The following is a 24,392-nucleotide window of genomic DNA, read 5'->3' as shown; positions in this document are numbered from 1 at the left end:
GCCTGGTATTTTATAATGGTGTTTACTATAGAATAATATACTTGGTGCCTGCCTTTAAACAGTACAGCATTATGTTTTGAGTAAAATGCTTTGGCATCCATTCTGGGATTTGCATGGCATCTTTTTTCTATTTTTTTCTTACATGCCTTATTTTTCCATCAGATATTAGAGGAAGAAAGAGTTTCTTCCATGATGGCTACCTTGACACGGCCTAGGAGATGATTAATCTACAAACCTTAGATTATGCCACTATTAGCTTGTTCTGGAAAGAAAATGAACAAAGACACCTCTATTTGAAATCACAGAGGAGATTATGATGAGGCAGGATGTAGTGGCTGCTCAAGTAACAGGGGATTTTGATTAGACAGGATGTAGGATGCAATCATAGTTGCTATTATGCATAATATATTCTAGCTTTTTTCCCTTTTTCATTCACCAGGCAATTCTGACAAAAGAATGTCCCCAAGCTCCCTAATTGCTAATATCCTGGAAGATTCCAAGCCTGGTTCAAAGCCAGTCAGTTTGCACAGTGACTCACACACATGTTAAGTCTGGACCCTTCCATGAAAGATGTGTAGCCACTAGAGTTGTGGAATAGGTAAATTCCAACCCTACCGATTCATAATGCTGGAAGAAACTGGGCACATTGTGATGTTTCTCTGTTGAGGTGTCTATCACAGCTCAGAGGTAACAGCACCTTCAGAGCCTGGAATAGTTCTTTTTTTTTGGACCATAATTTCCAGAACTCTCTGATCAGCTTTCTTTGGCCATGAACTAACGGAAGTCCAAAATGAAATTTTCCAAGCTTTGTTTGGGCTTTGATGGAATTCTCAATATTCCCACCTTACTGACACTACTGTATGTGATGGTGCACTACTCACAAAGTGATTGAGAGACAGGTGTGAAGTGCAGGTTAGAGAAGGCTGAGAAGTGAGTCAGCATCTGATCTCTCTCTTTTAGTTTGTTCACATTTTATCTCACGGAGACCAGTAAAAACAAGCTCCTATGAAAAGGTTTAGAGAAATGCACACACCACAAGATCACCCTCAGATCTTTGGTAGAATGGCCAGAAAATGCATGTGCCTGTTCAATTCACTTACTAGTCTTTTAGTCAGAAAAATATACAAATCTATTTGGATTTATGAAGAAAGGAGATTTATAGACACACAGTACTGATTTGTTGCTTCAGAATGTTATTTCAGAATCTAGAATATTTGACTCACACCTGCAGAGAATCAAGGATGGAAGCTAAACTGGTAGCTTCTAATTTGAAATTAGAAAAGTTTTAAAGCACTGCTTTGTTGCCTAGGGTGGCATTTTCCTTAATGTTTGTTTACTTTCTCAGCTCAGTCTTAAACTGTCCCAAGTTACATATGACTTCTCATGTATTGCTTAGGAGATTGTTCCGCAGTATTTTAGTATCTCATTAGATATCTACAGCTAGTCTACATCAGGTGGGGGCCTCTATTGTTCAATTAACCATTTGGGGTTCCTTACTATTATTTGTTCCATTTGAAAAATCCCCCCTTTTAAAGTCATGGCAACCGACAGTTTAAAGCATATATCTGCACAGTGCAAAAGATTAAAATAATCTCCTTTCTTAGCAGGGTTGAAAAATCCAATTTTCAGATCAAAACAGCCACCATATTCTCCAGGGCCAATGAACAGCAAGTGCAAGGATCTGTGTTGGCAGAACTTGGTTATCTGCAGTAGTACGGAGTCAGCTAATTAAACCCATGCTGATTGCACCAAACAGTTGGGTGTTCCTGTGGATAGAGTGCTTTCATATCCGAATCCCATAATTCAAGCAGAGGAAGAGAAATTGGTTTTCAGATTTAAAAAAAGTACTGAGCAATTGCCTTGATCTGGTGTAACTTCTTGCAGGATGCAGTTTCACAAGGAAATGCGGAAAACTGGACACAGCAAGCACACATGGATGCACACCTTAACACAGTGAGGGGGTTCAATTCTGTCAGTGAAGACAAGAGCAATGCAATCAGGAGATTAGACTCCATTACAATCATGGACTTCTAGCAAGGTCACCCAGGGCAGAATGGTCACAAATCTGAGACACCAGACTAAGATGCATCTGCCATTTTGAGACTTCATGGTCACATAAGAGCAGAAAAGCGTAACTCCAATGGCAATGAGGTGGAAAAGCTCCTAAAGGATAGCTGTTGGGCAGCAGCAGTAGTGGAAGAAAATGGTGACCAAGGATCTTACAGACCAGAATGGTGACACTCAAACTAACTTTTGTTAGTAGCTGCTCATCATTTAAGTGGTACTCCACAAGGAAATGGGATTCAGAGGATTGTGTTAAGTTTTTGCAAGATTTCATGTCAGAGGTTTCAAAATGAAGAAGGTCTCCTGCTGTGGTATACTTCACTGTCCACAAAGAAACAGCTGTTGAAACAGGCCAAGTTTTCCTTTGAAGCCATATATCTTATGAGTTCAGCTAACCTTACTCCAGATCTAGATGGAGATACGATAATATCATCAGTTATTGTAAAACCTTCTGTTGACCTCCTTGGAAGTCTTGAGATATTTAAGCCTGTCTCTTAGGCATGATGTATAGAGGCCTCACCAAATATAAGAAAGAAAATCTGTGTCTGGTCTGCCCGTTGCACTTGAGAGCTTATGTAGTGGCATGTGCAGTTCATGATCAAACCAGGAGGAAACACCACCAATTTGGGATTCAGTTATCCCTCCCCAGTTGATGCACATGCTGTTCCTACATGGGAGAATGTTCATTTGTACAAATATTCCTACCCATAGGAAGCTCTCTTGTTAAGTGGAAGGCTACTCTACAATCCTTCCACAAAGTAAAAAAAAATTATGTGCATTTGCTTTTTTAAAAATGTGAATCATCAGGAAATGTGAAGACATATCTTTTCCACTTCACCTCCTGCTTGCATGAATGAGGTTGCAGTACCTTTAACAAAGCTATTCAATACAGAAGGGAAAAAATTGAGTGCTAATTATCAACTGTAGCAAATGACTGAAAAAATTGTTCAATAAAACCTATGCATTCTGGGTTATGAGGCTATGTCTTAAAATGTTCCAAAAATTATGGGATAATAATGCAAACAACTTCACACTTGGGAAATACCTCTGTATACAATCCTTTCACACTAATACAATCAGGATCAGCAGAAAGGAGCTACAGTCAGTACAGACTACTGGTGTTAGACATTAATATGGGAATTGCGTGACAGCATCCTGAAATATATCTACTTGAAACATGTGGAAAATCCAGTTCAGCTTATTTGTCCCCTCAGTATTATTTCTAAATAAAAGCATTTTGCTTTTCAGTGATTGAAATCATCCAGGGCTAAAATGTTTGCCGAGCTGGCCTGAGGAAACAAACAAATGATTTATTGAAGATATTCCCTTGAATATCTGAGCTAGGTTCAAGTGTCTGAATGTGTTATTAAAAATAGCATCTGACTCTTCAAATAATGTATGCAACATATAGGATTAAATCCTGTTACTTAGTGTATTAAATCACACTATTGTAGGCTTATTGAATCAGTAGTGATTTGGTGAGTCAACTCTTTCATAAGTTCCATTGATTAAAATGGGCATACTCTAACTGCAACTTAATTTAGCATAGTAAGTTGCAGTTAGAATATGCCCATTTTAATCAATGGAACTTACAGAGTTGTTGAATCATTAAACCCCTATGGATTCAGTGAGCCTACTCTGATGTGATTTATTACACTAAACAACAGGATTTTGGCCATAGTCTACTCATCTTGAGAATCTAACTGCATATACATGTGGACTGTTCCAGTTTTAAAATGGCAAATTTGTCTGATGTAAATTTGAATGTGAATAGAAGTGAATGAATAATGATGGAGAGAAATCCATACCATTGAACAGTCTGAGAACAACCGGATTGCTGTAAGGGGCCCAAAGGCACTTTAAACAAAGAAGCCTAGCTATCCTTTCCATAGCAGTGATGTAAAAAAAGACCCTTATGGGAGAAAACAATGGTCCTTCTGAGAAGCACTCATAATCTGAAATTGGTGCCTGTCAGTTTGCTAGCTAGAAAGGATGCCATTGATGCTGAAAACTGGGCACAGATAAATACCAGTCTTTAAACATAATTGGAAGGAACAGTCACACTGGAAAGTGGAATGTGGGAGTGGGTTAGTGGGAGTCAAATGCTAAAGACAGATGGCACCATGGAGGGATAAATAAGATGCATGGCAAATTAACTTTACTTTCTCCCCATACACTCTTTCAAATTCCAGCTCTCTAGCATTGGAATTGTTCATTGTGTAAGGGCTATGCAAACCTTCTAATTTTGTGTTAAAAGTACTGAGTAAAAACTTGGAATCACTGATATGTGCAACAAACCTTGACTGTTTTGCATCTCTCTTCTCTGGCAATCAAGTGGTGTAGGTACTTGCTTATAGCTAAAGGGAGATACCCACTCAGCAGAAGACACTTTGCTTTGATTTTGTCTATATGGTTTTCAAACTACTCAACTATCTTCTTGATTATTGTCTCCTTAACTGGCCTTCATATGTCTTTACATCAGTGTAATCATACCTGGATATCAATTCTATTTATTTGAACTCAATGATGATAACCTGATGCTAAAGGAAGTCGCAAACCAAATTTGCTTTCAAATTAAATACAGGGAGAATAGTGTTTAATGCAGAAAGAATTTACACAGTGATATGAAAAAGATTAGTTTAAAGAAGACAGTGAACACAGTTCTGCAAAAGGTGTAGCTAAATAATAGGTCAGGATCCTATTGATGATTTACACTTGCATAAGGGAAGTCACATAAGTTGTGGTGGCAAATTGCAGTTATTAATAAGGTACTGGTTGTGTTCCTGGACACCAGGTAATGTTATGACACTTTTGGCAATCTCACCTGTAGCAACACAGCTTGGGAAAGCTGCATTGCCCCAGAATGCCACCAGAAAGAAGGGCTGGGAAATCATATGTGAGTACTTTATTTATTAGATTTCTATCCCGCCCATTTAGACAACGTCTACTCTATTTCATACCTAGAAAACTGTGGGAGGGTCACAGCAAGTTCAAACCAACTTGTTAACACATAATTAATAAATTGTGAGCCCCACAGCTGGTAACATGGTTCTTTTGTGAAACTTGGTGGTAATGTATAACTATCCATAGTTTGAGATCTGCACAGAAAGAGGCCGAGGCCCTTATGAAATTTCAGGGCCCCACATTGGATGCACTGACATAACTACCTGTTCAGTATACATGTTGCTTTGCCAGCTAAACCACATAACCCTGCCTGCGACATTGCTGCTGAAAGGCAAAGGGCACCGTGACAGATCTTTGGAAGTCATGGAACCAGGCTTTGTTCTGCATCTGCTAGTAATTTCTCTCTGATCACATGCCAGACATTCTTACCTCTTCCACCAAGGGATGGAAGTCAAAGACCAATTAGATGTGGTGCTGACCACAAGCTTTACTCACAGAAATGATTGACTGTATACACCTCAGTGGCTGGAAGTGTTACTTTTTAGACTATGGCTCCCAGAAATCAGCTACTGTGTTCACTGAGGCATTCAGAGCACTATAGCCCTCCCCACCCAAAAGGGATTTTTCAAAGCTAACAATCCAATTTATTCCCAGCGTTCCACATGGGAGAAAGTTAAGTGTTGGCATAACTATAAGATCACTTGTTATTTATTTCATCATTATTGTTTCCACTTGGACCATCTTTATGTCTATGTCAGGTACCATACAAATGCTGGAGAGGAGACATGACCTTACACATCAGCTTACAATCTGGTAAACTGATGGCAATTCCTGTTGAATTTGCTTTGAGAGTGGCACTCAGCCAGACATCTCTGTTTTCAGAGCCTCTCCGATTGAAACTGGAGAGATCTCACAAGTTCTTTGGCTTCTGTGTTAAGTACAGTTGTGACCTGCTGTTATTGCACATTTTGGCCACCCGACTAAAGATTGGCATATGGCTGGAAACAGCTGGGTTTGAGTCAGTTTTTTAGAGTGGAAGAAAATTATAAAAGCAAAAATTTCCTTTCTAGATTTCTCAGCAGCTGCTTCTAGAGCTACCATGTTATTTCCTAGCAGGTTCATACAAACATATCTCCTGGGACTGCATCATGCATTGAGAGAATTTGAACAATCTCTCCTTTTGACCCCACATCCAATCCCTATGCTCTCTCTTTGCACCGGGGACAAAGAAACCAAGCGTTTTCCTGTTAACTTAATTATCTGAAATGACAAATTATGGCTAAGTGTTTGGGTACAAGCCAGAATATAAAACTATTTCTAAGTCAGGTGTAACATCCTGAATTGTTTGAAAATTGTTGACTGTAGGTTCCTGGTTTGGGACACTACTATTAGTGGAAGATTTCCTGGTTTTGTTTGCTTGTGCTACAAACAAAAGAGAAAGGGGGCTCTACCTGTGCCTTAAACCCTTGCTCATGTCTTCATTTTTTGAGCGCCAAAGCAGCAGTTCCCAATCTTGGGTAATCCAGGTGTTCTCGGACTGCAGTTCCCAGAAGCCTTCACCACCAGCTCTGCTGGCTGGGGTTTCTGGGAGTTGCAGCCCATGGTTACCTAAGGTTGGGAACCATGCTCTAAACCCTCCCGACATTACCTCTGTATAGGGGAAAAATCTATTTGCCATATTATACGGGTTTCATGCCATAAATAGGGTGCCAAGAGTGTAGCACCAAGCCAGACTATGAGGTCTCAGAATAAATAATGATTATTGCAATAAGAAAGCATAATTTAGAATGGGGTCTGTGGGCTATCAGCACCACTTTTCATTATGGAACCATGTTATCAACTGTGGAATTCATAATTCATTAATTATGCGCCATCCAATTGATTCTGATTCATGGTGATGGGTTTTCTAGATATAAGGTAGCAGAGGAGGATTACCAGTTTCTCCTTTTGGTGATGCTCTGTGACAGTGTAGCTTGCCCATGGTCACATAGGTGGCAGGGCATGTAGCCACATCAGCCACATACACTATGGATGATCTCGGCTGACCTGTCTCACAGGAGACGCAGTGGGAATTCAGACCCTTGGACCCAGCTCTGAAACCAGGCACTGCAAACTACTGTAATGAGCCTCGATTAGCTTCATATAAAATAATTTGGCTGATATTTCTCCTTGAAGGGCACATAATTTGTGTGTAAATTATGATGAATTAGTCTCAGGCTGGTCTTTTGGGTAGTCAGAGTTTATCCGGGTAAGGACTGTAGGAGGACTGTATGTTTTCTGAAGGTTCATTGGCTGCTCTCTGTTTTGGAAGCTTAAGGAGATCTGCCTGCCCAGATGACCTGGCAATGAAAAGCCTCCTACAAATGATGCAAATGTCAGCTGGCCAATTTGATCCTTGGGATGAGTGAACATCTGTTATTCTTTGCATGGGCCAATGTCATAATTTCCAACCCTTCAGCACAGCAGAGTTGTGCCAATGACCCTGACACCTCAGAGGGTTGAACTGGAGTATATTTTTTAATGCATGATGGAATTACTTGTCAGTGTTTTAATAGGCAACTGGTCAAAGTCTACAAGAGCAACAACTGGATTTGAAAGACTTGGATGGTGGGACACTTTGGACAGGGTGCAGTTGATCTCCAAGGCAGATAATTTTTGGAAGCATTCACCTTGGAAGGGGATTTTCTTGCCTATAAAAATTGACAGCTTTGTCTCAGTCTTTCCATTTGTACTTTGTCATACATTTTGAGAGAAGACAGGAGACCACTGAGCCAGACAGTGCTGACAGGCAGGTGTAACAAAGTATTCCTGTGGTCCATATCTCCTGCTCTACCCTGCTGATACCACACATTTAAGCCTTATGTGAGAGTCAGTATGGTATGTAAATAGCTTGTGACGGGGGTGGGCATTTGGAAGTTCCAGATACCCCAGGAAAAGAGGAATAAAAGCAATAAACCATATAAGCAGAAGGGAATCATGCCGAATCCCAAGAATCAAGTGTGAGATTCCAGGAGAGGTGTTCATGTATGCCAAGATTCTGCTTTCTGTGTCTTAAAAATCAAATTTACAGTTTCTATTGTCTGCAGAGACAGAATAGCTCATATGCTATGCCATTCTACAGAGCAAACAGAAGCAGAATAAATTACACAGTGGCTAAAATCCTGTGGCTTTGTTAATCAGGTGGAAAGCAAAATGTGCAAGATTCACTTGTTTCTAGCCAGCAGTTAAAGAGCCCATTGGGATTCTCGAGTGCACACCAAGCTAGCAGGCAGGTTCACCCCCAAGAATTGCAGCAGCAACTCTTAATTTGCAACCGGAAACAAGTAAATGTTGCACTATTTGCCTTTTGCCTTCTAGCCATGTAACAAAGCAATAGGACTTGAGGCAACGTGTTTGAAATAATTTAATTTACATAATGAACCATTGTAGTATAGTAGTTACAGTGCTGGAGTTGGACTTTGGCAATTCAGGCTGTAGTCCCCACTCAGCCATGAGACTGACCTTCGGCCAGTCACTCTCTCTTAGCCTGACTTCAGAGTTGTTTCAGTGGAGATAAAAGCTGGAAGGAGGAGAGCCATGTATACTTTCAGTGACATTTGCAGGTTCCTTACTTCTGAACTAGAGAATCCTCTAGTTTCAGAAGCAAAGTTCAGTTCTCAGTTTAAGGGGCTGGGCTTGTTTTCTATAGAAATACCTTGATTTCATCCAGTTTGGGGGAGGGGGGCTAAGGACCTCAGTTTCAAATAAACTAACTGCTCTTTGTCCCACTTATTTAAACCTTTGTGATTGGAAAATGGGTGGTGAATGGCATGTACTATGTCCGCTTTTGGTCTTTTTCTCATCGTATTTTTAGTGGAGGAAGGGACTTCCTGACCCCATTTGTTTGCAATGCAGTGTGTGAGAGCTCAGCATTGTCAGGCTGCAGTATGTAGGGGGAGTCCGCTCCCATGCATGTACCGACTGTGATTATCTGATCTATTCCTATTTTGGGAAAGGCTGGGTGTTTCCATGTCCTTTGAGTCCCTTGTGTTTTTGCCTTCTCGCCTTTGTCTAATGTGCATAGATTATGGAGAGAACTTGGAAGTATGCCAAGTCCTCATTACTGTTGTTTTCATTTAAATTCTTTAGCCTAAAATGAACAAGTTCCTGCTGTTCCTCCCATAACTTTGTTTATAGGATGTTTTGTGTACACACATGGTTGCATTTTCTCCCCTCATATTTACATAGATCCATCGCTGCCCTTCCCCCACCCACCAATTAATGCTTATTTCAGTTTAGAGCCCCTCCATAGTAAAAGCATCATCTGCAGGAAATTTTGGGTTTCACAAGTGGAGTTTCTTGTGAACAAGAGTCCAGTAGGACTCAGTCTAAAACAAGGAAGTTATATGTGGTTCATGTGAGATAAACCATTGTGAAGGTGTGCACAAGGTTGACCTTGCTGTTAGGCAGGGTGAGGCAACCACCACAGGTGACAGATGCCAGCAATGGTAGCCCATTCCTTCCCAATGCACCCCAGCCATACCCCTCCATTAGAGAAAAGAGCTGTTGTGTTGCCTCTCCTGCAGGCCTGAACTTGTGCTCCAGCTCTCATATAAGCAGAAATACATGGCCCTGTTCCCACTCTTAAGTTCATCTGTTAAAGTAATATTCAAAACTCCAGTTCACTTCTCTCTCTTTTTAGTTTATTTAAATTCAACATACAGAAAACAAAAACAGGAAGGACAAAAGAAGGAATAAGAAAAACTAAATATACCCTCTATTCAACTAAACCCTCCCCCGTTTGGAGTCAGAGACTCCCGCCTAGTTCACTTCTTAACATGGAACTGGAGGAGGAAACTGGTTCTTTGATGCAGGCAGCTAAATGTCTTGGGTTGCCCCTGTACATGTAACAGCCTACGTCTTAGGCCCAGGCTGGCAACCTGGTGCCCTCTAGATGTTTTCAACCACAACTCTTTGTTTATCACATCCACACACCATCTTTCCTTCAGCGAGGTTCTCTTCCTCCTCACTTTATCCTTACAACACCCCAGTGAAGTTTGTCAGGTGGAAAGAATGTGACTAGTCCAGAGTGACTCAGTAAACATCATGGCTGCTTGGGGATTTGAACCCAGATCCCGAGCCACACTCCAACAGTACACTGCATGGGCTCTCTCACTCCACTGGCCATATTAACTGAGCCTTATAGGAGTTAGAGTCTGGCACCCAACCATATTGTGTGCTTCTCTTCTAGAGAGGTCCCCTGTTGGGAAAAATGCAGCATATAAATAAAACTAATAATAATAATCATAGATATTCATACTCATGTGCAAGGGGGAAAAAAGCCTTGCATAGCCTACCTATTTATCCCCCAAGGAATGTCCTGCATTCTGGGATGCTTTAAGTGAAAATAATGGAGGTGCAACTTGGGACCTTCTCTATGCCAAGCACATGCTTCCATCTTTGGGACAAACTGAGAAATAGTCTTCTATATTCTGCATTAACTATGATTAGGGGAAACTTTTTTTAAAATTACACACTGGATGGCTGGAAACAGGAATGCCCAAGACTGTGGCATTTGTCTTTCTGTCTCTATTATGGGTAGATATGGACAACTGAGAACTAGGTGGTGGCATACTGTTTGTAGCCTGTCCCTGTATAAAGTTTTTGCCTTCCAGTTATATGGTTATATACTACACATACCATGGACTGCATACGGACCTTCCTACCATTTCTGTGTCCATCAAGAGTGGTGTAGTTAGAACCAAAGCTCACAGGTTGAAGCCCTGGGAATTTCTAATTAGCAAGAACGATGACATCTTCTGCCACTTTTTCAGGCTTCTCTGTTCCCTCTAAACTTAGCTGCAGTCCTATCAACAGCTGGGAGAGAAATGTATTTTCCAAGGAGCAGTGTATATAGTGCAACCTTTTCCTGTTATAATGCAAAGTACTTAAGTGTAATTTAGTCTTGAGTGGGCAATTACATATGAGCCATTGAGTTTACAAAACATCTGCTCCTCAATTTTTTTGTTTGCACCGACCCAGCAGCCTCCACTTTTTGACTCTTCTTGTATGTGGGCTGTCTCTATGCACTGTAATTAAAAAAAATTGCACACAGAAATTTATGCCACACAACTTCTCTATTTATAATTGAAAGAATAGGAAGCCTAATAAATGAAGGTTGAATAAAATCCATGTTTAATATTCATTCCCATATTATTTTCCCAGTTATATAACTCTACTTTCCAGTTCCTTCTTTTTCATCTTTCTTCTGCTTTTATCATAGCTACGGTATTATGCAAAGCTCTTTTGAATGCAGCTTGGACAATGGGGGCTTTCTGGAGACCAAATATGTCCCCTCTGTAATCTCCTGTCTCAGTGTTGTCAAAGCAGAATTACAAAGAAAATGGGAATATATTATGCCTGGAGAGAGAGAGAGAGGAAATACTGAAAGTAAGTCAAAAGGTTTCAAGAAAGTTCAGTTCTAAAATGTAGATCCTTTAACACATGCCCTCTTTATTTATACACCAGTAAAAGTACAGAGTCTTTTAATCAAAGTAGATCTTGTAATAATGGAAGGAAGTAGAGCTATTGTGCTTGTGACCAATGCCTCTCCAAAATTAACTTCCATGCCTGAGAGGCTTCTAGCATATCCTTTTAAACTGAGCAATTCAAAACTTGTGATTTCAGCTGTGTGGGGTGTAGTACATCTGTATGTGCCTAAGGCAGACTGTGGGAGAGAATCTGAAGACTTGGAAGGGTACAAATTGTGGGAAATAATATTGGTCCTGAACTAGTCTGTATCAGCTGCAGATCTGCAGATAGCCAGCCAGTCTAAAGAATACCGTAGGCCTGGACTGCAGAGGTCAGAAATGCTGAAATAATAGAACTGGAATCAGAGCTATCTGGAGAGAACGTGTCCATGCAGTAAGAGTACAATCAGACGGCAAGAAAGGATCATGACTCAACACATGAGAAAGCTGCTTTTCTAGGCGCCATCTCCCTTCAAGCAACCTTTTCATCTTTCACAACTCAACTTCAGCCTGCCCCTCCCCACCCCCCCAAGTAGCCCTGCTGCTGGATCACAAGCGCCACCTTGGGCACAGATTGGGATTGGGCTTTAGCACTATTGCCCATAATTTGTGCGATTGCCAGGAAGTAGCTCGCCCCAGACTATAGCCAAAATGTAAGCTATTTTTCCATCTGATCACATCCTACATTTCTCCATGTTTATGGAAGAAAATGAAACACACAGCCATTTACTTGGGTGATATTTCCTAAACTATGTGTCCTAGGATTGACCAGTGATGTTTGGATGCAATGTCTTGTGACTGCTGTTCAAAAAACAATGGTAAGGTTCGTAAACCAAAAAGTGGTTTACTCTTTCACTGACATTCCTGGCATATATCATGCATATAATTGCCAATCAATCCTCAGTCACTTTCCATGCATACCAGTGCAAACCTATACACAACATATATTTACAGTGTAAAATCATCACATTTATTTTATTTATTTAAAATATGTTTACACAGCCTTTTTCCTTATAGTTTTTGTTTCTTTCATCCAACAACCTTGTGCATCTGTTTCTTACTAACTTGTTAGATAGTCACTCTCTATTGAATATGTGTCTCTGTGCTGACAAGTTGCTTCTGTTTCACTGTGACCTTAAGTAGGGTTTTCAAGGTATATGAGATGTTCAAAGAGTGGTTTTCCTGCCTCACCTCTCCCAAAGATCACCAGAAAAAGCTTGAAAATAAACTAATCTGAAACACAAAAACAGCAACCCAAGACAGCCACTGCCCGTCATACCATATTGAGCTACTTGGACCAATGTTCTGACAAGGCAACTTACTTACTTAATGTGTGTATTAGAACATATCATTGAACCTGTTCAAATGTTCTTGCATTAACTGTTGTTTGGTAGATTGTGGTCAAGCCGTTTCTGGTGGCCTTTTACCCTTCCTCTTCATCACATGACGCATATTTTCGTGAGCACTTTTTTTTACAGATTCCAGAAATCTAGAATATGTGTGCAGTATAAGTGACACAGACTCAGCTGTACACTTAAAATGTGATGTATCCTGCAATGGATGGGTCCTGTGGATGTGGCCACACACTCACAATGAGGCATGTATAGGCAAGCTTGAACGTCATGAAAAGATCTGCACATGCCAATGAGTATAAGACATTATTGAGAAAGACCAACAGGTAGGGATGGAACTTGCTACTGTAATTCCTCTGTTAGCTGCATGTGCATTAATAGAACATGCGTAGGAGCAATCTGTGTATGCAAAGTGTTGCAGTTCCTCTCCCATTGACAGCTACACCAAGGTGACAGAAGAATCCCTTATGATCTTCACAGCTCTGTGATACCTACCTTGTAGAAACAGTGCTGTGTTTGCTGCTGTTTCTACAAGCAGGCTAAATATGGAATGTGTGGTTAACCTTAACTGTAAGCAAAAAATAAATAACCGTGACCACAGCTATGTTCTTCTCAGGAACTGTCTTCAAGGGCAGATGTTTTATGCAGAATTGTTTTGCAAGACCTTAAAATGTATTCAAATATCAGGGTTTTAAATTGCTCTGTGTGCTGCAGTAGTACTTCTGGATATTTTAGCAATTGAACATCTGGATGGTGCCCAATGTAAAACAGTTCTGGGGCTAGGCCATACTTGTATAAAGGAACTGGCAGGGACATGCTTGATAAGTATTTCATCACAGAAGTACTTCGTGGCAGAATATTTCCTACCATCACTGGTGATGAACTTTGTGCTTTTGGGGCATACAGTAGGCAGTACTTGCAAGCACATAGGAGGAGCTAAACTCAGAAGACCAGCTGATTTTGAATCAGCATTTTGTTCTTGTTTTTCTGCAGTTTGAACTTTGCCTTGAATTTTTCAGAAAATATAGAACAATGGAAAATTAAGTACTCTAAGGCCTCAAACTGTTTTTTTGTCCTTAAAACAGACTAAAGGGATGGTGTCTAGGGATGTTTGCCAGGCCAACAGCTTCCTATACCCTGAGATTTCAGGGCTTAACCCAGAGTCCAGGGGGCATGCTTTTGTGATGCTCCTTTCATGTCACAGGGGAGGACTCTTGTGTAATAGCTACAAAATTGTCCTTGTGTGTGCATGAGACAGTGAGACAAACACTGTAGATTTCCTGTGCACAATATCTCATAAACAAATATGAATACCTTTGTGCTGACCCAGTGAGCCCTAGTGCTGTTTGAGCGTGTTGAAGAAGTGAATGCCCAGGCGTTCAAGCCACTTCATATAATGAAATCAAGCTCTCTACTCCTCTCGTCCCACTCACCCTGAGCTTTGCATCTCCACCTGAAGAAGCCTGAAGAAGTGGAGCAATTCTCAGAAAGCTCAGCCATCCCTGTCTAACAAAGGCCTCTTTACAGTTTTTGTGTTTCAGATTGTTTTTTATTATACTTTATAATTTTTAATTGTTCTGAGCTGCCTCGACTTGGTTTTAGGAAGAAAAGTAGGATATAAATGTGCTGAACAAATAAAATGGAAGTGAGATATTAAATGGAGTATACACAAATATGTATAAGATACAAAATATATTAAGGCTGACAAAAAGATTGTTAAAAAGCATGCAGACATTCAGGATCTGGCCAAAGACCGCTCTGGGTGGTTTACAACATGTATAACCAACAGGTTTAAAATACAATTTACATAACAAAAGAAGAAACTGAAATAGTAAAATGCAAATAAACAATACTGTCAAAATATAAAAATCAATTTACCTAAAACATTCATAACAGTTAAAACATTTTAAATGGAAGGCTGTATTAAGTTGGCTAACCAAGCCCAGCTGTGTCCACAGGTATAATGTGTTGGGATAGCTAGGTTTTTAGTGATTTTTTTAAAAAATCAGCAGTAAAGGGGCCAACAAATTGTGGGGAGGGGGGTTCCTTTGCCCTAAGCTCCATAATTCATTCCACAGCTGCGGAGCAACCACCAAGAAGACCTGGTTTCTTGTCTTCTCCCTCTGGGCCTCTCCTGGGGTTAGCATCCTCAGCTGGCCTGTTTGAGATATATAGGACAGGCAGATCCAGTTGGAAGTAGGCATTGAGGTTGCAAAGCGAGAAGTGTCTGTTCCTCAGAGGTGTACATTTGTTATCTCTTTAAAAACCTCCAGTGAAGGAGCTGACCATTCTCTGAAGAATTCTATTCCACTGAGTTCAGTAAGTTCTTCCTAATGCTTAGTGAAAAATGTCTTCATTTTATTTTGAATTGATTTGTTGGGTCCTACCCTATGGAGCAACAGAAAACAAAATGGCTGCATCTTCTACATGGTATAACTTAAAATATATAAAGATGGTTGTACTCTCTATGTTATTTATAGAGCTTTCTTTTCAGACCCTTTACTATGTTTGTCTTAGTGTGCAGTTCCACTGGCTATACAAACCACAGTTATATCAAAGTAACTGTTATTTAAATCAATTTATACATTCACAGGCACACAGTGCATGGGTGCAATTGATTTATTTGGACTACAAAGTGAGTTGTTGTTTTTTAATTGGCTGGCAGGGGCTTTTTAAAACACCTTGCTTGTAAATTGATTTATTTCATTTCAGGTTGCGAACACTACTGTCAATTTGCTTTGTGTCTTTGTTGGTTTTGAGCACCATTGGCACTGCAGTTTTGCCACTCTGTATTTTAAACATTGTTTTAAAAATATTTAGCTTAGTGCATTATGACTGCAAACTTTTATTTTTGCATTGTTGAAAGTGTATCATTGTATTACTTTGATTAATATGTCCTATATTGCAACCATCCTCCCAATTTACTCCTTCCTGCCGATATAACATTATTTTAACTTGTGTCTCTCTCTATGGTGTTTTCCCCCCTTGTTCTTCAGAATATATGGCACTAGGTGATGCCTTGTTGACATTTAGAAAAATTTCTCAGATGAATAGCGCTATCGATTTAGCGATGTACTGTATTTCCTTAAAAAAGAAAGGAAATTATGTGATGTCATCTCTGTGGCCACTAAAACTGGTTTCAATTACCAGAAATAAACTGAAGTAATTTCAATCAAAATGAATGTGGTTACCAATTTATATACAGTACCACGTGATTTAATATAGATATATTTTAAAAAGTCAGAAGAGGAATCAATTCAAATGGGCAGTGGTCTCATGCCCTCAGATACCAACTTATTGATGTGCTTCTTACAAATGTAGTATCTGATTACAGGCCTCTTCTTCAAATGCCACTGTTCACATCAAAAATACCATCTAAACAAAGAATCTGTAATTGCTTAAAAAAAGGAGAGAGAGAGAGAGAGAGAGAGAGAGAGAGAGAGGAGAGAATATTTAGCCATAATTGGGCAGCCCTGGTGTTGCTGCACTTTGAAAAATAACATAATTTCTGAGTAAGAAGGAAATTATGGAGCTTAGTGCAAAGGAATATTTCAATTATAGGTTTGCATCTAGGTTGCTAGATGAATGTTTACTTAGCTTGTGCATTTTAAAATTCTAATGATTTCCTGAAGTCCATCACAAAACACTAAGTTGCTTGTCAATTCTCCTTTTGCTTCCACAGTAGTAGTACACTAACATTCCAAGTTTATTTTATTTTGGACTCACTGCATTTTTCCATAACTGCCAACAGTAATGTGCTCCCTGTTAATGTTGATAAAGGCAAGATGCAACCTAGCCTTAATAAAGTGAAAGTGGGAAAGCAACCTGATTCTCCATGTGGGGCTATGTTGGCAGGCACAGATTTGCTCCCCCAGTCATGCCTATACATCTCCCAGAAAACCCTGCATTGTATTTTATGTTAAGTCATGCCAACTGTTTAATCACAATATCACACCCTCTGTGTTGACATACTTTCTAATATTAGCAAGGAGGGAGGCCTTAGTGAACAAAGCGAATTGGAAGGAGGATGAGTCTGACAGACTAAAAAGGGGGATGGGCGAGGGAAGTATTCAGTTCCTTATCATTTATGAGCAACACGCCCATCTATGTGGCCAAGTATTCCCACTGCAAGTAGAAGCAGCTAAACAAACCATAGACTTTGTGTTTGTTTAGCATGAATACCGAACAACTTGTTAAATATAAAGACCGGTAGCAAAATTCCACTGGCCACTTAAAATAATCTTCTGGAGGAAATAATTGTAAATAAAAAAGTAGTGATAAGGCAAAGCATGTTTCATGCTTCCACCTTGGCCATTTTCCCACTTCAAGCTGTCTTATATGTTTGCCCCAGTGGTACTATTGTTGTTGTCTACTATCAAGTAAAAAATAACTTATAGCAACCTTAATAGGGCTTTCAAAGTGAGATGTCTAAGGAGTTCCAATTCCCCCACTGAGCTTCTGTGGCTGAGAGGGGAGTCCTGGTCCATCACTCTATTCATTTTTCTCCACACTGGATACCAGTGTGCAATTTGCAATTAAAAATGCCTCCCCCCTCAGCATTTCCCATAGTCTGTAGAATGCCCAGTAATCAGCAGAAATTGAGAAGGAAACAAAACAAGACAATATAGAATGTGACCAGATAGCCTCTTCTGCATTTCATTTTTTTAATGGGAGGGCTGGAGAAGGCTTGGGGGCCCTCTAACCCTAGCTTCTGCAGTCATCCAGAAGCCGGGGGGGGGGAGTTGTTATTTTGCAGTTTTTAAAAATTCTGCTGGAAATGGGTGACACTCCATGGAGACCTAGAATTTTGTATTTTTTCCTCATTTTTAAGTAGTTATTAGGAAAACCCTAAGTCTGGCTTGATTAGCCATGGCATTCATTGGTGCCCATACCGTTTGTTGTGAAATATTGCTGTAGAAAACATCTGTGTGTGTATATATATATATGTATATACATACATGTATGTTTAACAACCATCCAGACATTTGGGAGATGGGGGAGCGAAGAAGGTAATGAACTGCTGAACAGTTCAGTGATTTAAGTATGGTTGGAAGTTCAATTCCCCACTGTGTCTCCTTGACAAGGACTGGACTGGATTCAATGATCCATAGAGCCCCTTCCAGCTCTGAAGTTCTAAGATGATGATTATGATTAATTCTTTAATGAGCTTTGTAGGAGTACATATGTCAGACACACTTTTTTAAGTTTCCTGCAGGAAGTACTAGTGGAATTTCAGTGCATGTTTGATACTCTCTTGTTAAGTGATACTTGCATGAAAGGAAACTGATATGCTTGGAAAAATATTGTTCCTCAAAAGTAAATGGAAGTTTAAATTTTTTTTGGTGTGTGTTGAGGGCAATCATTGAAATATATTTTTGAGCAAGAACACAAGACAATAATTTTCACCTGTACTATTAATTCAGTGCAGTTCTGTTTTTATGTATTTGATTTGGACAAACCATTAGCAAACTTTTGCTGCAGCACTCATCTTGAAATGATAATTTCATGGATAATAATGTTACATAGTATCCAGGTTTTAATTTAGTTATTGGCTCTGAAGTACTTTGAAAATGGAAGAAATCTGTGTGAGTTCACTAATATGTAATGATTATGTAAGGAGTACTTCCTGTTTAGTAAAATGATAACCATATCCTGGATTGAATTGAGCCTGAAACTGAAGGGAATTAGTTCAGATTATTATTATGTATTTAAAATATTTTAATCCTGCTTTTCTCTCCAAAAGGACTCAAGGTGGCTTAAATAATTAAAACAGTATTTAAAAGATAAAATCAGTTGTGTACAAATATTAAAAAAAATTGAACAAGTATTATATTAGAATATAAAGTATTTAAGTATTCTATTAAAATATTAACTAAGATCAATATTAAAACACATTTAAAACAACAGAGCACAATAATCCATTTTAAAAACCCTCTCAGGCCACCAGTCATTAAGGAAAAACCTGCCTGGAGAGAATGGTCCTCCTTGCCTGCCTGTGGAAGGACGACGAAGATGAGGCCAGCCTAGTCTCCCGTGGGAAGGAGTTCCAGCGTCTGGGAGCAGCGACAGAGAAGGCCCTCTAATTAGAAGTAGCTGTTTAAAATGAATTTATTTCACATATTAAATGACCTGAGGTTTATTACTTCCAGCTTGCAGAAAACTTAAACTGTTTTATAGCCTTGCATTAGCTTTTGCATCGCTTCTTTGTACAAAACTAAAAAACAAATAAGTTTTAAGAAGAATTACATTTAAAGCCAAGGCTGCAGTGTTACACACATAACTAAAGCGATATCTATGGAAACTAGTCGTTCTTAGGACTGCCTCATGGGACCATATATTTCAAGAGTTTTTAATGTACCTCTTTGATTCATTAATATGCTGAGACTTAACTCAGGGCCTCTTGTTAAATCCAGACCACTGGGGGGTGTTCCAGAGGCTCATAGCCCAGGAGTTCTCCAAATGTAGCTGCCACCTGTATGGGCATCTCCTAGTCTCTTTTTGATTCCCTGCCTTCCCCATCTAGCCCCTCCAGTCATTCCTGCCCAAGCAGCCATACCTTTTAACTTCTTTCTCTTTTATTTTAGATTTTAAAATAGGCCAAGTGTCCTGCAAAGGAAGCTGCAGTCATGTTCAGTATCTTCTCTACTAAGGATACCTTTTAAGTGACCTCAGATGGGCTAGAGATAATGCTCAAGGGAAAAAAATGGTGGACATGATTGTAGCATGTCTGGACATGTCAGAAAGTTTTTGAAAGAAACAGAGAGGGGTGGGGGTGGGAGAGGAAGAAGTGGTCACCATGCTTCATGGTAAGACGTGTAGAGGAGAATGAACCAGCTGCTAAGACATGAATTAGACTGTGCTGGATGAGTCGATGAGAGGTCAATATTCCTTAACCACACATGCTGTTTGACTGGATCACAGAAAACAGGTTTTGTCTTTGAAGCTCCAGCTTCAGGCCAGTTGGATGCTGAGTCCTCCACTCCCAAGGTTTATGACAGTTAAAGTATTGTTTTGTAAACATGATGGATCTGAATATGGTCCCCTCAATACTCTAGAAGCAGCCATTTCATGAGGGCTGCTTGTTCACTTCAGGTTAATGATGAAGGGAAGCAAACTCACAATGAGACCTGAAACTGTACATCTAATCAGTTGTGTAAAACTGGGGATAGAGAAGATATGTTCTTGGCAAACCCCTGTTCTTGCCAGATGCCTGCAGTCTATGGAAAATCCTGCCAAAGGGAGCAGGTACCTCATACGATTGCACGAGGTCATCCAGCATACTGGCCTGTGAACCTGAAGGGGCAGTGAACCTGAAGATACTCTCTTGCTGTTTTCTTCCTGTGAATTTAAACATCTGAATAGTGCTAGAGAAAACCTATGAACCAAAGTTGATATATTTTTGTATATTCACTGTTCTACATCTTCCAATACCATCTGTTTTCCAACTTTTGTTATTTTAATAAACAGTGACAGTAATTCTAAAGTTTGAATAACCATTTGAATAATGTATTATTGCTGCAGTGTTTCTGCTATACAGTGACTCATAACCTTCTGCAGAACTTTATCATTTTGCCCTTATTGTTAGAAAGTAATTCTTGTGCTAAATCATGCAGCTGAATAGTAGGCCTCGATCAAGTGAGGTGGTTCTTCCAGCCAAACGCTTCCTTATTGCTGTTCCAGGGCGACCTTTGGTGAAGTTCATACCAGATTTTAGAATCAAATTGTGCTAACCACGCCAGTTTAGAACTGGGCAATTAAGAAGAGTTTCAGAAAGTGTCTATAGAAGCAACTCTTAAATTATAGCATACAAAATAAATAATAATCAAACAGCTGTGCTGAGAAAAGAGAAACAACTAAATTATGGTTGAGCTGTAATGATCTCTTGGAGGTTTGTTAGTGCAAAAGAGAGATTAAAGAGTAAAACATGAGCATCAAATGTTCCAAGAAGACTGAAGTTACTGGAAGAGCACAGACTCCTTGATCAGCAGTTTTGTGTTTTGCTCTGTTCTGTTTTAACACTGATTTTGTGCTGAGACATAACATCCAAACAATAACCCAACTCTTAAATCTATGGTAGGATTAGTGATACCTTTTGAGTGTTTTATGTAATGGTCCTTCTGAGCTTCAACACAACTTATTCTCCCTGTAGATAATCAGCTCCAGTTTATGTAAAACAAAGTCTGAGCTAAGTTAAGTCACAAAAATCTCTTTCATCTACTAAATGGTTATTTTGCTTTGTCTGGAACTCCCGGTTGATGAAGGGTTACTCTTTAAAAGCTGCAGGAATCAGTGGAGTTAGCTACTGTATGTCTATGTTTGCATTTCCCTGAATACATTTGTTTGGCAAACTCTTGAAACTTTCTCACAAAATATGTATGTTCCTAGGAGATCAGCAGTGTGCACTACATTTTCCACTGTTGACAGCTTTCAATGGAAGCACATTTATTCCTGTGACTCTTTAGGACTTGATAAAGCACAGAGGCCTTATTGCTCATTTAAATGTTTGAATGACATTATCAAATAATGTTCTCTTTTATACATTGAGTCGCACTCTGGTACCTATGCACTATATGTCATGTGGAGAGATATAAAAGTTTTGTAACCTGGTTATGTGGATGTTTCTATACAGTACTCAGTTTCCCAAAGGTGCCCTGCTTTTGCATTAGTAATGTTCATTGTAAACAATTTCTAACCAAAAGTTTGGTGTGGTTACACTAGGGACGAGAGTTTGCCTGATGCTCTGTGGTCCTACAACAGAGAAACTAGCACTTGGACAACAATGTGTGGAATTGGTTTATACCAAGACAGACCAGGTTTCCATTTTCAAAAAGTCAAATGAACAAAAACTATCCTTCATTTTATTAATGCTTGATCCTGCCATTAACAACTTTAACTCACAAGCACAAGTGGTCCAGTTATGAGCTGCCTATTTTGGTACCACTGCGTCAACTGTTCTGCATTGGGCAACAATTTTTCTGCTTTGAGTGACCGCTTATATCATTATTTTGCATTACCAGTGTAAACAGAGCAACAAATGTAATCCAAAATCAGTAAATTCTTAAATCAAAACACATTATTTTTAGATGTTCTGTTATCTACATACTGATATTATGATGGTAAAATTACATTTTAAAATATTTGATGGCAATCCTAGAATTCAAATTAGCTGACAACATGCCAGGGAACAGGTTAATTAACAAATCTGTTATTCAGCTCATCTTCAGCCAAGCTATTTGTCTTCAAACATGTATTGTATGAGGGAAAAATGAACATACCTGTTCATAACATCTGTGGTGATGGAGAGGACAGTTCTGTTTGAAAGAGATATAACATGAATTCTACTATAAGGAGACTTGAATTCACTGTTGCCACTGCTTGTAAAATATTACTTTTTCCCAGCAGGGCTCTCATTTTCTAAATGTTCCAGAATTTGGATGGTTTCTTTTTTTCTCCAAGGTTAGTGGTTCCCAACTGTGGATAACCCAGGTTTTCTTGAACTGCAGCTCCCAGAAGCCCTGGCCAGCACAGCTAGTGGTGAAGGCTTCTGAGAGTTACAGTCCAAGAGCACATGGGTTACCCAGTGTAGGAAACCACTGTCCTAGGTGGGTACAGTGCTACTGAATAAAATTCCATCAACTAGGTTGCTGTTGTTTAGTATGGAATTATGAATCATAGTCACACTCTGGTGTAGGGCAATAAATATATGACCACCAAATCTTCAGACTTAACACTCTATTTTCTCACCTATAACTCACGTTATAAATTACTCACAGATTCCGTCTCCTCCTGTAACATGCCTTTCTTTCCACTCTCCCTATAATCTTCTGTTTGAGGCTTATACTTCTATTTTCCCCTGTATAACAGCTGGATAACTTGCTAAAACATGCAGGAATCAGATTTAGCTCACAGGCTGCTCTGCAGGTATTCTTAGTAGTGGATTAATTAATGAAAACAAGACAATCACATTACTTTCTTCCTAATGGAATAAAAGGGTGACAGTACATCTCTCAGTCTTGCTCCCTGGCTTTGGGAAAGAGGTTGAGCTCAGCGGCAGCCACAAAACACACACATTACATGTAGGTTGTACCACCAAAGTAGAAGGCAGAGATTAGAAAGATTCCTCCCCCAAACTCTGCAAAGCATCACCTGTTACTATAGTATTGATATTCTGGGGAAAGAAGAAAGCTATATCACCTTCCACTCAGGTAATCTGTAGCTGGGTGGATGTGAGTGATCAAGAGTGGGGGAGAGCATCTGTATGCAGATGTTGTGCATGGGGGTACACCTTTGGTAATTTCAAGGGCATTCTGTGTGGTCCTTTGGCCACCAAAAGTTCCCAACCCTCATGTAAACAATACTGAGGTCTATGTATAATGCAAGATGGGTTTAGTAGCTAAAGCATGTAGTTTCTGATAATTAGTAAGGATGTAAGCAAGAATATTCTCAGAGTGAGGCTGTTTTTCCCATATGAGTTTCTTTGGACTGCATTGGTTAGAATTTTGGAGCTGGTAACCTCAGAAACAAATACATGTTGGGTTTGCTAGAGAAGAAGGTGTTTGAAAGTTAAGAGGTCTCGTGGACCCCTGAAGGTTTTAAGGCACCTTTGGCATTGGAGACTTTTGCAGTGAAACATAAAACATCTTTAAGAAGAACAGGGAGTGTGGTTATTATTATGAATTCAGGCAGATGGTTTCCACTGAAAGGCAGGGGGTGGGGATGGAGTCCACGGTGGAGTCTAAACTCCATTAATATTGCAAGCAAAAGTTCAGAATGGTGAAGCTGAAAGCTATTTCATTTATGAGGCACCAAAGAAGCATGCAATTGTTCATAATGGGAAGGCGGAAAAACAGCTGCTCCTTCATTGAGACTTCTGAATGTTTTTCAAACAATTTCTCTTCCTTCATTTTTCCCCTTCCTCTGAGTACTCCCACCACTTTCTTCCAGTGGGGAATGGAAGCTAGTCAGTCTATTATTTGTTCAGCGAACTGAGAAGCCTTGTGTGCCTTTTCTGCTGCCTCTCACTTAGAAGTTCAGAGTTCCTGATTTTGAGAAGACAGCCCATCAATGAGATGATTGTCCAGACATCCAGAATGGGCCGTATTGTGTTGACTGCGTTCAGCAGTTGGGCTTTCAGCCCACAAGCAACAAGGCTCATTGTCTTCCTTTGCTATGTTTCACTTATCAGAGAAAGACAAGGCCAGACTTTTTGAGCAGGGGCTTTTATATCCATGCATTGCTTGAGTTTGGAAAAGGAACTGTTTTGGACTACAAAAATTCAAAAAGTAGGATAATTATTTTAAGTTCCATTTCTTGCAGTCAGACTAGATGCACACCAAACAACCTATGAGTTGAGGTTTGGAGGAAGGGAGTCTCATATTTATTATCCAAAAGAATGTTTTCAAAATCTAATTGCATCTTACTGAACTATGATTTGAACTACTACAAGTAATTTCACCACTCTTTTTTGCACAATGAGGCTTTTTTTAAAAAATGATGAAAATAGTTGGCATCTCATCCTTAGGTTTCCACCTTGGGATGAACGGATCTCACTCCCCACCGCCCC

The 24,392-nt window shown here is 39.6% G+C and overlaps 1 protein-coding gene and 1 long non-coding RNA gene across 5 annotated transcripts in view; both read left to right on the top strand.

The window, feature by feature from the left end:
• The window catches only part of AFAP1L2 (actin filament associated protein 1 like 2), a 99,969-nt gene that overhangs the window by 22,702 nt on the left and 52,875 nt on the right, over positions 1-24,392 (top strand). The gene's annotated exons all lie outside the window — the stretch shown is intronic.
• LOC140705964 (uncharacterized) lies at positions 473-1,671 on the top strand. The gene is made up of 2 exons (XR_012085612.2): positions 473-598; positions 1,605-1,671. It is a non-coding gene; the product is annotated as an uncharacterized LOC140705964 (long non-coding RNA).

The sequence above is a fragment of the Pogona vitticeps genome, chromosome 3 (genome assembly GCF_051106095.1).
Source record: "Pogona vitticeps strain Pit_001003342236 chromosome 3, PviZW2.1, whole genome shotgun sequence".
In the NCBI taxonomy this organism is placed as follows: domain Eukaryota; kingdom Metazoa; phylum Chordata; class Lepidosauria; order Squamata; family Agamidae; genus Pogona; species Pogona vitticeps.
Note: the sequence above shows the minus strand (reverse complement) of the source record. Positions and strands in the feature narration are given on the sequence as shown.